The sequence below is a fragment of the Coloeus monedula genome (assembly GCF_965178545.1).
Source record: "Coloeus monedula genome assembly, chromosome: 1".
Lineage (NCBI taxonomy): Eukaryota > Metazoa > Chordata > Aves > Passeriformes > Corvidae > Coloeus > Coloeus monedula.
The window spans coordinates 71,837,487-71,852,455 of record NC_138781.1 but is presented as its reverse complement, the minus strand read 5'-3'; the positions used below and the strand labels follow the sequence as shown (position 1 = coordinate 71,852,455).

At 48.3% G+C, this 14,969-nt stretch overlaps 1 protein-coding gene across 45 annotated transcripts in view; it reads right to left on the bottom strand.

Moving 5' to 3' along the window:
• F13A1 (coagulation factor XIII A chain) overlaps window positions 1–14,969 on the bottom strand; it is a 274,375-nt gene that overhangs the window by 212,157 nt on the left and 47,249 nt on the right. For 6 of the 45 annotated variants that reach the window (XR_014226640.1, XR_014226641.1, XR_014226642.1 and 3 more), the window contains one exon: window positions 8,350–14,636. The exons of 33 other annotated variants lie outside the window; for them this stretch is intronic. The gene's annotated coding sequence lies outside the window, so the exon portion shown is untranslated. Of the gene's footprint in view, window positions 1–8,349; window positions 14,637–14,969 lie in introns of those variants that run through there. 6 more of the 45 variants (XR_014226637.1, XR_014226635.1, XR_014226636.1 and 3 more) reach the window with 6 other exon arrangements.

The following is a 14,969-nucleotide window of genomic DNA, read 5'->3' as shown; positions in this document are numbered from 1 at the left end:
CTCATTCACAGCAATCAGAGCAAGGCTTTAAGGCTCCTTTCCTCTTTGGGGTGTAATGACTCACTGCAGTGGATGAGCAGGCCCCACCGACCCTCTGCATCCCCCCAGCTCTGAGTCACAGGCTGGGATTATAGGGACTTCTTAGGATTACAGACAAGCACTCTTCCAGAAATCTCCTTCTCTTCCACCTTTGCCAGTGCCTTGTTTAACAGAGGCTGTGTATGCCCTCTGATGTGGCAGAAAGGATGGAAATTCAGGGAATTCCAGACAGCTTGTGACTGTATGGCCGCGTGTCTGATCAAAGGTACATATCGATCAGCTTGGTCAGTGATACCCAGCACACATAAAGATGGGATCACATAAGTCCATCCATCCTTGTGCCAGGGAGTCTCTTCACAGTGAAACAAAAGTGTGTATTGGCAGTTGGCAGAGGTGGGTGCTTTGCAGGATGCCTGGCACTGCTGAATGGCCCCTCCAGGTGGCATTGGAGTAGGGGCTTCATTTTACACACCTTTTAGATTATGTGCTTTGTGCTTTTTCAAGCAGTCACACATCTGTTGTGGTGGGACAGCAACCTTATTTCTTGAAGACAACTCAGCAAGATGCATCACAGTGCCATGGGAGCAGTGCTGATTATCTCCTCCTGGTAGGGTGGTTTAGCTTGTGTCTCACAAAATCCCTGGCTAGGCAGTACCTGCCATTTTGGAAGAATATCTGCAGTGGCTGGAGGGGATGCATACCCCACTGTGCTTGGGAAACACCTCCCCACGTGCTTCAGTGTGTCGCCCAGGCTACTGCTGCCGAAATACCTGACCTGGTTTTACAGGGATGGATACAAACACGAACATTAACGTTTGGAGAGTGACTCAGAGAGTCAGGGACTTTAATGAAATGCGTTAAAAAAAAAAAAAAAAGAAAAAAAGAAGAAAATGAAAGAGGGAGAGCTGACATCAAAGTGAGCAACAGAGGACACAGAAATTGATGGATTTCACACTCGGTCGATTGTTGCAATTAATTACATAGAAGGAGCTGTGACAGTGTGTACCAAACTGCTCCCCCCACGCAGCTGGAAACTCCACAGTTAGTGAGGCCAAGGTAATCAGATGTTGCAGAGGATCCAGTTGCACCATGTATTTCCACATCTTGCTCAAGCTCCCCAGGTAAGTGTCTGAATTTGGTTTCTGTGGTACCACACCATGTGCCCAAATTCGTCAGGACAGGCGTGTTTGTGCCTGCTACCAGCCTGCTGGGTTTGCCTCCCCGCGGGGGAAGCAGGGAGGAAGCAGAGAAATTGTCGGGTTTGCATTTCACAACCGCCTGCCTAATCCAGGTTGCTGTGCACATCCCGTGGCTCAGCCTTTCAGGCCCAGTGTGATGGGAAGCGGGAGGGAGTGTTTACACAGCCCGCTGGCTGCTCTGCAGTCGCTATAGCAACCCCAAGGGTCAGTTTATAGTAGGAGAGGAAGTTCACTTTTGGGGAGTTCAGCTTTCCAACACCAGCATCAAGCATGGCTGAAAAACAAAAGGCCAGGCAGTGGGAGGAAACACATTTAAAGGAGCTTCCTATGTGCAAAACCACCCGAGCTTTGTCAGTCACGGGGAGATGCTGCATTCCTTTCCTCTTGGTCAAAGGCACGCTGCCATCCGGCTGATGCCTGAGCTCTCTCCCACAAATGCCTGTGTGTGTTTGAGAGCAGGGCAGCTGTGGGGGAGTGCAGCGTGGTGCCCCACTTTCAGAAACACTCCTGTGCTGGCAGCCCCAAGCCAAGAGCCACAGGACCAATGTCCCAAGTGTACTCATTGCACACTCTGGCTCTGCAGAGGCTGCTTGCAGACCTTCACAATGTCTCCCATTCTTCCCATGGCAGGAAGAAATAACAGGCACTGTCCTTTCTGGCCTGGATGTAAACCAGCAAATGTCTGTGCATCCAGACTTTGAACTTATCGTGCTGAGACTTAGTCTGCATCAGTGCTGCCAGTGGTACTGTGATTAAATCTGAAAAAACTGACAGACATCTCTGAGGTGATGGCTAGGGAAACACCCTCTTTCCAAATACTACCATCTACCCCAGAAAGCTTTTCTTGACCTGTACAGCTCCTTGATCTGTTGTACCTCATTACCAAAATGGCCTGAATACTGACCAAGAGCTAAAAGAGCATCTGTCAGCCACTGTTAAAACAGTGGGACAGTGTCAGAGTGCAGTCACCCTGGGGAACTGTGTTTTCTCAGGGAAAGAGGTAATAAACACAGCATCCTCTGAGCCACAAGGGAAAAGAGCCTGCAGCCTGAGTCCTTTTCTCTCCCAGCAGTTCCCATCACTGGAGCTCATTGCAGCATGGGGGCCAGAGGGCTGCTTTAAAGAAAGGTCCACCCCTAGCTGAACAAGATCAACACTAGATGGGAGAACAGGCCACAAACTTCCTGAGCTCCCAGTTGAGCTCCCCACTGTGCATCACACTCCAGGGTTTCAAAGCAGGGTTTCCAGTTTACCCACCCTGTGTACTACCCCTCTGTGGTGGATGTAAGGTTATAAAAGGACCCCTGCACTCAGCAGCTGCTGGAGAAAGGGCCCTGAGTAGTCTTGTGCTTGGTCAACAACTGGGGACATGCAGTGGGTACTCCTGTGCCTGGTCTGGGCTGCAGTGTGGAACATAGAGAGAAGGAAGCCTCGAGAATCCCAGGGAGGTGAACTGACTGCAGTGTCAGAGCAAGCATTCCAAGGCCTGTTTTCCCTTCTAACATGACAATTTACATCAGTGAAGTATCATTCCAATTAAAGCTCCTTCTTCTTGTCCATGAAGATCTGTCCACCAGTACTTGGCTGCTGGCTGGCTGGGAGATAAACAAGGTAATGCCAATGTTAATGGCTATGCTGGAGCCTGCTGTGCAGGCAGAGCTTGGGGGAGCTAACACAGGTGTTTCCCAAAGGAGGGAGTTCAACAAAGAGGCAGCCCAGGGGAAGAGAGGGGGATAAAGAGAGGATATGGGAAGGAGAGACTGCACAGGTCTGTGTGTAGGAAGATTGGGGATTGTGATACTTTATGCCAGAGAAAATATGCAGAAAGACACAGTGTCATGGAGAAACACAGGTTCGAAGAAGATGAGAGAGTTACACCATGAGGCACTATACAGGAGAAAGAAGGACCACATGGATGGGAAGGAATGATCCATAGATGAGGCCTTCAGAACCAAAGTGATAAAAAGAGAGGAAAGATGAAAACAAGTGTGGGTGCTGCAGGGGCAGAATGGCAATGAAGGTTACATAGATGAGAAAGGTGGCTGAGTGAGGGGAACAAATTCATCTGGCTATACAAAGATGTCAGATGTGCTTGAGAAACAGTTGTAATGAAGATGCAACTCATACCAAAGCAGATGTCAAATACATCGTACATCTATTTCTCTCTGAAAAGGGGGAGCTACAGTAATGATGCCAGAAGAAGACATCCACCCCAAGCAAGTCAGATTTCAGTGAAAGAACCCTTTATGCCTAATAATCCTCTGCTCTTGGGTGGCAAGCGGAAGGGCAGAGCTTTGGGATGAAGGCTGTATGTGTGTGTCTGTTTGAGGGTGATCTCCTGGGAGATTTTCCCCAGGGCTGGGTGTTACCCAAGGAAACATGAGTAGGTTTCAGCGCTGCTTCACTGCTGAACTCCTTAGCAGAGAGGACTTTCCCAAGGAAACTCCACAGGTGGGTTTCACTTTTGCTGGCAACACCCATCTCACACGTTTAACCCCACAGGCTTTGAGTGGGGGATGCTCATAGGGCCAGCAAGCAACAATATGTCCAGGAGAAATGAGCCAGCCTGCAGGACAAACTGCAAGAGCCAGTGGAACAGCTTGTGCACTGGGATGGCCCCTTACCCTGTGGCTATGGCACGACAAGGATGCCCACAGGATTAGGCCTCTGTGTGCCCACAGCAAGCAGGTTTTGGCATCCTTCAAACAGGCTGCGGTTCAGGCCCTAGCTTGGGAAGCCCTTTCTCCATTGCCCTCCCCTTCCAGCCCTGCATGTGGATGAGTCAAAGCAACTCCTGGTGTCTCAGGGTCACCCAAGTCCCACACAGCCTGCTGCTAGCCCTGGTTACAGGACAGACCTGCCTGATCTCCTTACAGTAATTAACAACAGCCCTTCAGATGGTTTAATGTCACCAGGAGTCTTTCTACAGGCTCAGCTCATGTCCTAGAACAGTGCTTCCCACTCCTTTTTCCATGTCAGTGAGCAAAGAGGGCTCAGACTTCTGCCCTGGGTTCCATCCTGCAGCACCTCCAGCTCCCTGCATCTGCCTCACTGTACAGCCCACGCACAGTGCCTGGGGATGCTGCAATATCAGCTGAACTGGGCCACAGAGCATGGAAAAAGCAGGAGGGTACCCAGGTGACTGAGACACCAGCAGTACACACAATAATGGCTCAAAACTTTGGCAGGGCTCTTTGGAAATATTACTTGTGGGCAGGGGGGACAGGGAGGTGGAGGAAGTGTTGTCAGCATTCTTTTATTCATACTGTATGAAGAAAAATACCCTGAAACAATGCAGCTGGGATTGGCAGCAGTTGTGAGTCACTTGCCATAGAGGCAGAGGTCTGTGGGAAGCCCCAAGCAGGGCAGGAATTTAATCCATCTCCCCAGATGCTGCATAAAGGTGTAAAAATGTGAGCTTTGGTACTGGCTCACCATCTGCTTCGAGGTACATGTAACAACACAGTAAATACCGTTTGCATGTATTTGCAGATTTACTGGTCAGATAAGTGGTAAGGATGGTATGAAAAAGGCCTGCTTAGAAAGTAAGGTTAAAAAGAGGCGTCTTCACCTTTGTTGCTACCACTACTTTGTATGGAAATAATGCTTACATTCATTAGACTGTAAGTGGTCATCACAGAGGGTAAAAATAATTAGGGAGGAAATAATAGGAAGGATGTTATTTAACATTGTAAATGTTTCTATATCCTCACCTGTGCCTGGATATTGCCACTGCACCCACCTCAAAGGGAGTTTATTCAAAGAGAAAGAAAAAATTAGAGAGAGAAAAGACAAAAATTGTATTGAAGGAGATTGAAAAGCCAAGTGGAAAAACCTTGTACCCCATAAAATCCTCTGGCTTATTAGAAAAGGTTTATCCCCCTCAAGTCGAAAGGAAACGAAAACCTCCAGTTCCACAAAAAAGACTGGAGAAATTTTTCTGTTTGCCCACTCTTATCACTTCTGCCCCAGGGACAACCTCACCATTTTAAACTGATTTTCTAACTCTGCAGAGTTAACCTGACCCAAGGTACACCTCTTGCCATCAGCTTCAAATCACAGCGGGACAAAAAAGCCACTTCACTCCTGCCACATCGCTGTCCCCCTTCACTCTCCACTGAAGACAAAAGCCTGGGGGGTCATTTCTGTTTTCTCTGAGATGCTGGTCCTGGGGGGACAATGAAGCCAACTTTCCACGAACATCTCAAGGCTAAGACAGCTTTCAGAAAGGGGATCAGGCATCAACAACACACCTGAATGAGGAGCCTGACCTTCTGAAAGGCTGGGAGGCAGGTCACCAGCATCCCAGCGGGAAGTGGTATAGGTGAATCCTTACGAAAGTGCGGCATCCTCAGCTCGTTCAGCTTACTCTAAAAGGCAGAGCCTCAAAATGAGTCATGTTTGAGACTCAAGTGGGAGATGGAGAGAGTCACGTTTTAATGTCTTTGTTGCAGGAGCCCAGACAGCACTTCCTTGTGCTGATGAGGACTGGTACTTTGCTTTTTGCTTAACACACTGTCAAGAGAAATGGAGTCATATATCAGGAGAGAAAATTATCTACAATAATAACTGCAATAATTCCTGCTCAGTTTTGTCTTGTCTTCTTTTGCAAAAATGCCCTCCAAACAGAAAGGTTTCCTTATGCAGTATGTCTGATAGATCCTACATTTTCAAAATGCACTTCCCTGCATCTTCAGAGAGGGCGTTTTTTTGTTCATCTTTTTTATCACACTGGGGGCTCTAACTGGTGTCTAGGTCCTCCTGCCCCTTGAAGCAGTCACATTTCCACTTAAGAGAATAGCAGTCAGACCCATCCCAGGCACATCTCTTATGGCTGAAGTGCTCTAGAGCAGCTGTGTTTTAACTTTTGCTTCTTTTTGCAGCTTTCTTTCGACTGTTCTCGTTATGCTTGGCTTAGCCTGTTTCCCAAACACGCAGGACCACTTCCCTTTCTGTCTGGGGACAGTTCCACTTTCTCACTCTCATCTGCTGGCATGCTGTAGGTATACTGAGATGTCCAGCTCTCTACAGGAAAGAGGTTTAATGATCATAAGATGTCCCGGTGGAAAATGCACCACTTTTCAATCATGGGAGCATGTCAATATTCATACAAGGCAGGGAAACCCTTACTAAAAGAGAAAAATCCACTGCATTTTTGTTCATTCTTCTTGAGGGTGTCCCTTCAACAGCACTCAACAGCTGCTAAATGGGATAATCACCTGCTATCCTCATGTCACTAATTCAAATGCTAATGGCTCTTATCCATGAGAGGTTATTCAGCCATCCGGTATCCCAGGTACACTTTGCATGAGGAGAGTGCTGAAGGGATTAAGCTCCCTTCTGGGATTCTAGAAACATTGGAAAGAAATGCTTTCAGACTAATTTGGAGAGGAGATAATATCCAAGTGTATTTGGGTTGTATGGCAAGGTTTTTGTAGTGGGGTGGCTCCAAGGGTGGCTTCTGTGAGAAGCTGCCAGAAGCTTCCCCCATGTCCAAAGGAGCCATTGCCAGCCAGACCTAAGATGGACCTGAAGCTGGCCGAAGCTGAGCCCATCACTGAGGGTGGTAGTGCTTCTGAGATAGTGTGTTTAAGCAGAAGAGCAATTGCAGCTGGAGAGAGGAGTGAGAATATGTGAGAGAAACAGCCCTGCAGACACCAAAGTCAGTGAAGGAGGGGGAGGAGGGGCTCCAGGTGCCAGAGCAGAGATTCCCCTGCAGCCCAGAGTGCAGCCCGTGGTGAGGGCAGGCTGTGCCTCAGCAGCCCATGGAGGTCCACAGTGGAGCAGATATTCACTGTGGAGGGCCCCACACCAGAGCAGGTGGATGCCCATGGGTGGCTGTGAGCCCATGGGAAGCACATGCTGCAGCAGGCTCCTGGCAGGACCTGTAGCCCCACGTAGAGAGGAGCCCACCCTGGAGCAGGTTTGCTGGCAGGACCTGTGACCCTGCGGGAGACCCACGCTGGAGCAGGCTGCTCCTGAAGGACTGCGCCCCACGGAAGGGACCCTCGGTGGGGCAGTTCATAAAGAACTGCAGCCTGTGGGAAGGACTCACCTTGCAGAAATCCATGGAGGACTGTCTTCCATGGGAGGGACCCCTGGCTAGAGCAGGAAAAGAGTGTGAATAGTCCCCTCCCCGAGGAGCAGGGAGCAGCAGAGACAACATGTGATGAACTGACAGCAGCCCCAGCTCCCTGTCACCCCTGCACTGTAGCCCCAGTTCCCCATCCCCCTGCCCTGTGGGGAGGAGGTAGAGAATTTGGGAGTGAAGTTAAGTCCAGGAAGAATGGAGGAGTGGGGGAAAGGAATTTTCAAGATTTGGTTTTATTTCTCTTAATCATACTCTGATTTGATTGATAATAAATTAAACTAATTCTCTCGAGTCTGTTTTGCCCAGGACTGTAATTGGTGAGTGATCTCTACCTGATCTTATCTCAGTCAAGGAGCCTTTTCTCTGTCCCATCCAGCTGAGGTGAGTGATAGAGCAGGTTTGGTGGGGACCTGGCATCCAGCCAGGGTCAAAGACAGGAAAACCAGGCAGGGAGGAGGCCAGCAGGAAGGATTTGCATGTTTTGATGCCTCAGAGGGTCTCCATCCCAATGCTGAAAGACCCTAGTGCTGGTGCACTCAGCTCACTCAGGCTCGATGCCAGCCAATTCAGCCAGGGCTCAGTTTGATCTCAGAAAAGTACTGCTTGTGCAGTGGTAGTGCTCAGCACGCACAGGTCATCATTCTGCTCTCGTGGCTAAACCACTATCCCAGCAGTGCAGTATTGTCTACCTGCACAGAAACAGAAGCACCTCTTCCTAAGGGCCAGACACTGCCACAACTCTGCTCCTGGCCAGGTAACACCAGGCTCATTGACCCTCCAACCATACAGTGCAAAGTGCCAAGCTGTCGGTACCCCGTGGGGCAAACCCTCTGGTGCTCCTTGCCTCTGTGACAGGAAAAAGGCTGCAAAAGGCAGCAGCAAAACCTTCAAAATCAACACCACTTTTATGGAGCAGACCTTGCAACTTGATCCATGCTTTTGTGTGTGTGCACATCTGTGTGTGTACAAAAGGCAGTTCAGTGCATTAACTTATATTTCACACACGCAATTCCCAAAAAATCTCCTGCTCTCTACAAAAGTATGTATTGTCTTTTACATGGAAATAACCACAGATTGTATACTCACACTGTTAAACAGGTCACACCATTACCTGTCAGTGGTATCTACACAAAAGCAGAGCTGGCATTAAGCCTAAAACTAGTCTGTTATGAAACTGCTGACAGTACATGACCCATGGGAGATGGGCCATCAGTGTCTGTCCTTCTCCTGCACAGCATTATGGTGATGACAAAGGAAAGGAACAATCATCACTTTGGCTTCCACTGCAGGAACTGGTGGATGTTCCTTACCCATCCCTTCTGTTCTTCAAGGAGGGTACCCAGATCCCTGGTGTCTTCTGTCTAGAAAGTGGCAAGTAGGAAGAAAAAAGGAGAATTAGCAGATCACTATCGTATGCCCGAGGGGGATATATAGAAAGTGAGGAGGGTAAATGGCTGGAAAAAAAGGATAGATCTTCTACAACTCTCAGCAATGCTCCCCTGAAACACTTGTGACCACATTCTCCAAAGATATCAATAATCAATGAACATGCACTTTTATATTTTGAAAAAACTATTTTGATGTGAAACCAATGATGTGTTTCATAACTGGTCTTAAGTCCATGGAGGACACTATTATTTAAGGCATTTCACTGGCCAAAGCACTTTCTCAGCCTCACCATTCATCCTTGACTTTCTTTTTAATTTTGAAATGATCCTGTACTCAATTCTGCTGGCTTGATATCTTCAGTCTCCTCAGTATGCCATTCCCACTTCTAGTTCCTCAGCATCTCCTCCTCTGAAGAGTTACTTATGCACAAGAAAAGTTGTTCTCATTTCATGTTCCAAAAAAAATGTGTATGTATCTGTTGCCATGGCAGTGGTGTGGGTTCCAACCAACCATTTTAGCCACACTAACTTTAAAACGGTAACCAAGTTTGAAACTCTTTGGTTTCCTCCCAGGAAACACAAAACCAGAGCAGTCAGCCCAATAATGAGTACTGGAACACATTTGCCCTTGTGGGCTTGAGGGTGACCACCAGGCAGCCATGACTGGTCCCCTCCACGGGCTGCAGGGATGACCCAGTTTCTCTTCAGAGCTGTCATGGCAACCTCCACGGTTGTGTTTGCCATTTTGCATGGAGAAATCTTCATTTTCTGGCTACGGCAAAGCAAGAACTCAACACCGGTGGCAGTGCAAGTTGCAAGTGGGAGAGCAGCTCAGCCCTTCACCCCAGGTCCTGGTCCTGATCAAAGCCCATGTCATGTGGTAGCAAAGAAGTTGGACACAGAAGGAAAAGCAACCTGTCTCTTACACTTTTCCATTCTGGTGCTGCTCTATTCCTCACCAGGAAGCACATTCAGGCTGGCTTGATAAAGAAATGAGGCACATGGAGCCATTTCATGTGTGCACACCATGAGGCAGAGCCTGCCCCTCTTCATTTCCAGTGCTCCCTGAACTGAAGGTCATTGCCCACACAGACTGGACTCAGCAGAGGTGTGGTACTCTCAGATCCACAAAATCCATGGGAAGAGTCCAAACAGGGGAGAGCAATCATGGATTCACACAGAGGAAGGCAACAGTGGGAACTCAGTCTGTACTGAGGAGTCTGCACGAGCATGGCACGGGTTGAGGGGCACCTGCCTGGGCTGCTCCCAGGACCTCTGGTTGTGCATTTACCCATTCCCAGCCACTCAATACTCTGAGAGGGAGCTGCCCACAGCAACAAAGAAATGCCAGCACTTTACACTAAAAACCTTGCCAGTGAAAGGGGAGAGAAAAATGTTCTGAACCATGAGGCAGACACCCAAAAATTCCTCCTATGTGGTGGGGAGAAGGTAAAAGAAGAAAAAGTAAAGAAAAAAAAGAAAGAGGGAGATGCCTGGGAGGTTTGATTCATAATGGGAAATGAGCTGTAAGATAATGTGCTTGGACTGGCCAAGCTGAGGCGGGTGCAAGAAAAGTGGGTGACAGCCAGCAAGCACCAGAAAGAGCCCAGGCAGTGGAGAGGGAAAAGCACAGCCTGCTCAGAGGGAGTGAGATGCACAGAAAGTGCATGCTAAGTAGGAGTGCCAGGATAACATTTGAAAAGGGGAAAATTTAGGCTGAGTGTCAGGAAAAGCTTCCTGACAGTGAGATGCATGCACTGGAGCCATCCCGCGGGAGAAGCCCTGGAAGCCTCATCACTTGGCTTGCAAGGGCTGAGCTGGAGGAAAGCTGCAAGTCCTGGAAAGGCCTTGCAGAAATCCAGAGCTTGCAGAAAGTCAAGAGCAAGGCTTGCATTAATTACAGGAGGCCTGGCTCAGAGATGAACTCCACAGCCAGGAAGATTGTCCAGGAAGAGGGAAACTCCCAGTAGGTGACTGGGAGGCAGCGGGTCCCAGGCACAAGCATTGCTCTCCCCATGGGAGCCTAGAAACAAATGGATGAGCACGATAGGGAAACAGATAGGGAAATAAAAAAATCCCTTCTCCTTTAAGGCAACATTATCTCTCAGCAAAGAGTTGCTCTGCTCTGGCCAAGGCACAGTCAGTCAGGGCTCAGGCTTCTGTTAGTCTGGGCCCCTGGGAAGCCCAGCTGCCAAAAAAAGAGGGAAATTTTGCTTTAGTCAGGGGGTAGGGCATGGGTGTATTGGGAAGGAAAGGAGAGAGAGAGTGAGGGAGCTTGCACAGCAGAGCGAGGGAGAGAAGGAGGACATATGTATGCAGTGTCTCTGGATGTGTAGCAAGGCAAGAAGCCCAGCAGGATGGCTTGGAAGTGGGGGAAGGAGGTAATGGCTGCAGGCAGAAGCCAAGGCAGGAAACTCCAGGAATAATGCTGTTTCTCTCCTATCAAGAAGAAGCCTTGTCTGAAGAAACTTGTGTTAAAAACAGTCAGGGCACGGACTCCATCCCCAGAGCTTCCTGAGCCACCAGCCTTCCCCATCACAGGAGGAGGAGGAGGCAATTTCCCCTGTGGGGAGGCAAACAGAGTAACTTCTCCTGCAGGGGACTATCCCTGTGCCCCATCCCTGGGCACACTGCTCGGCCAGCTGTGCCCAGCCTGGCTGGGTGGAGCCTCTCCATTGCGGCCCAGGAAGAGCTACAGCATGCAGCTCCAGAGCTGTGAGCCAAGCTCACAGGCAGCCTGGTGTGAGCTGAGCATCATCCCACCAATTCCAGTGGCCTTACTGGGAGCTGACATCACAATGTCACTACCACAGCATGAACCTGAATTTGAAACTTTGATCCCTTGTGAGCTCCTTCTACCCCCAAGGAAAGCATCTCTGTGCCAGATGTAGCCACACATTCGTGCAGGAGATAGTCAGGCACGGGCAGTTAAAGCAATAACTGGGCTGTGGCACAGCTGCCCTGGGAGTGCCATCCCTCTCCCATCCCAGCTTTTACTGCTGTGTTCCTTTATTCGGATACACCGCCCTCTCCATTTAAACAGCAAACCCAGCAGGGCAGGAAATGACAGCCCATGCTCTTGCCGAGCCAACAGAAACGGAGCTAAAGTGGAAAGCCTATTTTAAGAGTGAAGTACAATATAAAGAGGTTGCATTTATTTCCAGACCAGACGTTACAAACCCAGGGAATTCAGAGTTAAAGTTATGCTTAAAATAAATTCAAACTTGTTGAAGTGTGGCAGTGTGCTACCAAGGCATACAAATAGCCTTAATTTTGCCCTGCGGTGACACACAGCCGTATGACTGTGATTAAAATGCTTTAGTACTTGTGCTCCTGAACTAGATTACCCTGATAAATACAATTTTTTTCCATATTCCCTTGCTTTTCTCCTCCCCCAACAACCCTGTGCCCCAGATATTGCCACTAGCACAGATTTCACTGCCTACCAGGAAAAAAAAAAAGATATATATCACAGGTCCTTCACATCTGTAATGGGAGCCCCGGGCTAAGTGTTGTCTTGGAAATACCCTCCCTCCCACCATCAGATCCGCAGCCACCCCTGCCCAAGGCTCTGGAGAGCACAACTGAAGTGTGCACCAAATGATCATTTAGCCCTGCTGAGGAGAAGGGAAGAGCTTTCCTCACACCTTTGATACCACTGTAATCTACACTCATGTATTTATTTTAAAAGCCCATTAAAACCTTGGGTTTAAAGTGTAGAGAAAATAAAAGAGAGAGAGAGAGAAAGAAACATCATCTGAATAAACAATTATAGTTTTTTGTCAAGGATTCAGGAGCTAATCGAGTCCAGATCTGTTCCACATTCACATTTACATGTGAAATTGTACTTACTGAGCTAGAAAAAGTCAGATTAACATCAGGAGTCAGCTCTGCCCTTCAGCTACATAGTGCAAACTCTGGAGCGAATGAGGGCTCCCAGGGTGTAACAGAAGGCAAAGTTTGGCCCCAAATACTTGAGGACCAGTTGGCTGAGATGCACATGAAAGTGGCTGCTCTGCACTTCAGCCCAGTTTGAAATTATTCTCCAGAAGCTGTATTTACTTACGAGAGTGGGTGGCCCAAATTGTCACGATGTGTTCAAATATTTGGCACTAAATCACAGCTGTCCACTTATTTGCACTTTTGCTGCTGGGCAGCAGGAACACCCCTGGAATCAGTCAGCATCAGATGCATTAATGAACTAACAGATACATTATGGTTTACAGTTTGGACTTCTTTTGTTCACATAAATACACACCTCCTCTCTGCTTGTTTCCCAGAACAGCGTATCTTCTCGAATATGTTGACTTTCAAAGCTTTATTTTATTTGGCCTTTATTAATGAGCTTGCAGAGTTTTCTGTTACACGTGGAAAAGCACCTTGCCCCTAGCAGCCTTTCTGAGCATTACACACAATCCTGGAGACACTCAGGAGTGTGAGGGGAAATGGTCCAGCCTCTGAGAAGTTCCTCTTCACAAGCCAAAAGCCATCCTCTGCATGCAAAGATCCCAAGTAAATATGGAACCAATAACAACCACGAGCAAAGACCTTTACATAAGGAAAATATTTACAAAGTCCGTGTTACAAGTCACATTGTCTGGAGGGAAATGCTTGTACCTTTGCTCTGCAGAAAGCAAGTAATTTGTTGCACCAAAGGAAAGAAAATGTTGTTATCTGGGTTAGCACTCCCAAAATTGATTCATCCCACTTCTCCACTGCCAGAAACCTTTTATAAATCACAGCTATAGCATAGGTCATGATTTAATAACTTGCCAAGAAAATTTATCCTGTGCGAGAGGGCTTCATGACCGGTGTCAATTCTTTGCAACTTGTATGCCTAATGGATGCTAACTGCAAGCCATAATCATTTTTATTAAACAAATCAACAGAGTTTTTACCGGGGTAATGCTCTAGCATGGAATCAGTGGGAGCCAGGTTCTTGTGTGTGTGAATAAAACAGTTTTTCAGAAAAAAATGCTTACTTGCTGACACTGGAGTTTCTTGTGGGAATACATCACATTTATAATTAAATTTTCATCTGGAAGATTTTTCAGGTCAAAAATGGAATTTCTGGTCAGAATCATAGCAGGGAGGAACACACAGGAAGCCAGGCTCTCAGCTGAGCACAGCCAAACCTCTTGCATCCCGAGGACTTGGCTTAATTATGGAGCAAGCAGCTCGTCTGCCATGTGGCTGCTCCTTACCTGGTCTTGACCATTTTTGGCCATACTCTTCCAGCACCATTTCCTGGTTCTCCTTCCAGCCCCGCCAGGAGCAGAAGGTGCAAAGCCATGGACTGAAAGGATCTGCTCACTGTACAATTGTATTTTCCGGGAAGCATCCCCAAATGGGTGCCTGCCTCCAGCCGGAGAAGCACGAAGGAGCAACCCCACTGCCAGCAGCCGCTCTCACCCACGCAACAGGATCTGGAAGAGGATGTCTGGCCATATCTGCCTTCCCCTCCATGTGCAGGAACACACCATATCAACAGAAAACACCTTTGGTAAGGGCGTAAATGCACCTCCCTCCCTGGGAGGCTGCACGGCATTATCTGCAGCAGTGGAAGGAAGCAGGAGAGCCGAGCTGCTGGCAAGCCTTCCTATGCTCACAGCCTGATTCACCAGAACAGCCCAGCTGCTTTTTGCCACCATAATGACCATACACCAGAGCTGCAAGCCTGGTTTAGCCAGCCAGTTTGTGACACTCTTGTGCCCACAGAGTGGTACTGAATAGCTGGAAGGGGCTGGTGAGCCCCTCCACCAGCTCCTCTGCATTGCATACCTCAGCCAGGCTGCTGCAGCAGAGATTGAAACCGAGTTGTCACCAGCCCCACTGCACAGCCTCGTCCTCCGTTCACCTTCAGGAGGGCAAGTCAGAAGTGGTTCAGTTCAGCCACCGCAGTCAAATGAGTCTGAAACACTGTTAGGAGGGATTAAAATCACATGTGAGTGTGTGCGTGTGTGGTTTCACAACACCTCCCTCTCCCCACTGCCAGCCACACCAGTTTCCTCAAAGAAAAGCAGAACAGTAGAGCACAGACCCAAAGTTATGCCGTGATGCATTAAAGCCTTGTTTTCCCACTGCTTAAAGAACTGACCCAGCCCCCTCAAATGTTCCCAGCATATTTGAATTGTGAGTCAGAGACCACAATGGAGATACTTGCCTATCTTGACAAAGTTTTAGTATCTCCTGCCAAACAGCAATCACAGATTTTTTGCTCTGTCACTCATGAGTCTTGTTCCTGCTTCTCTA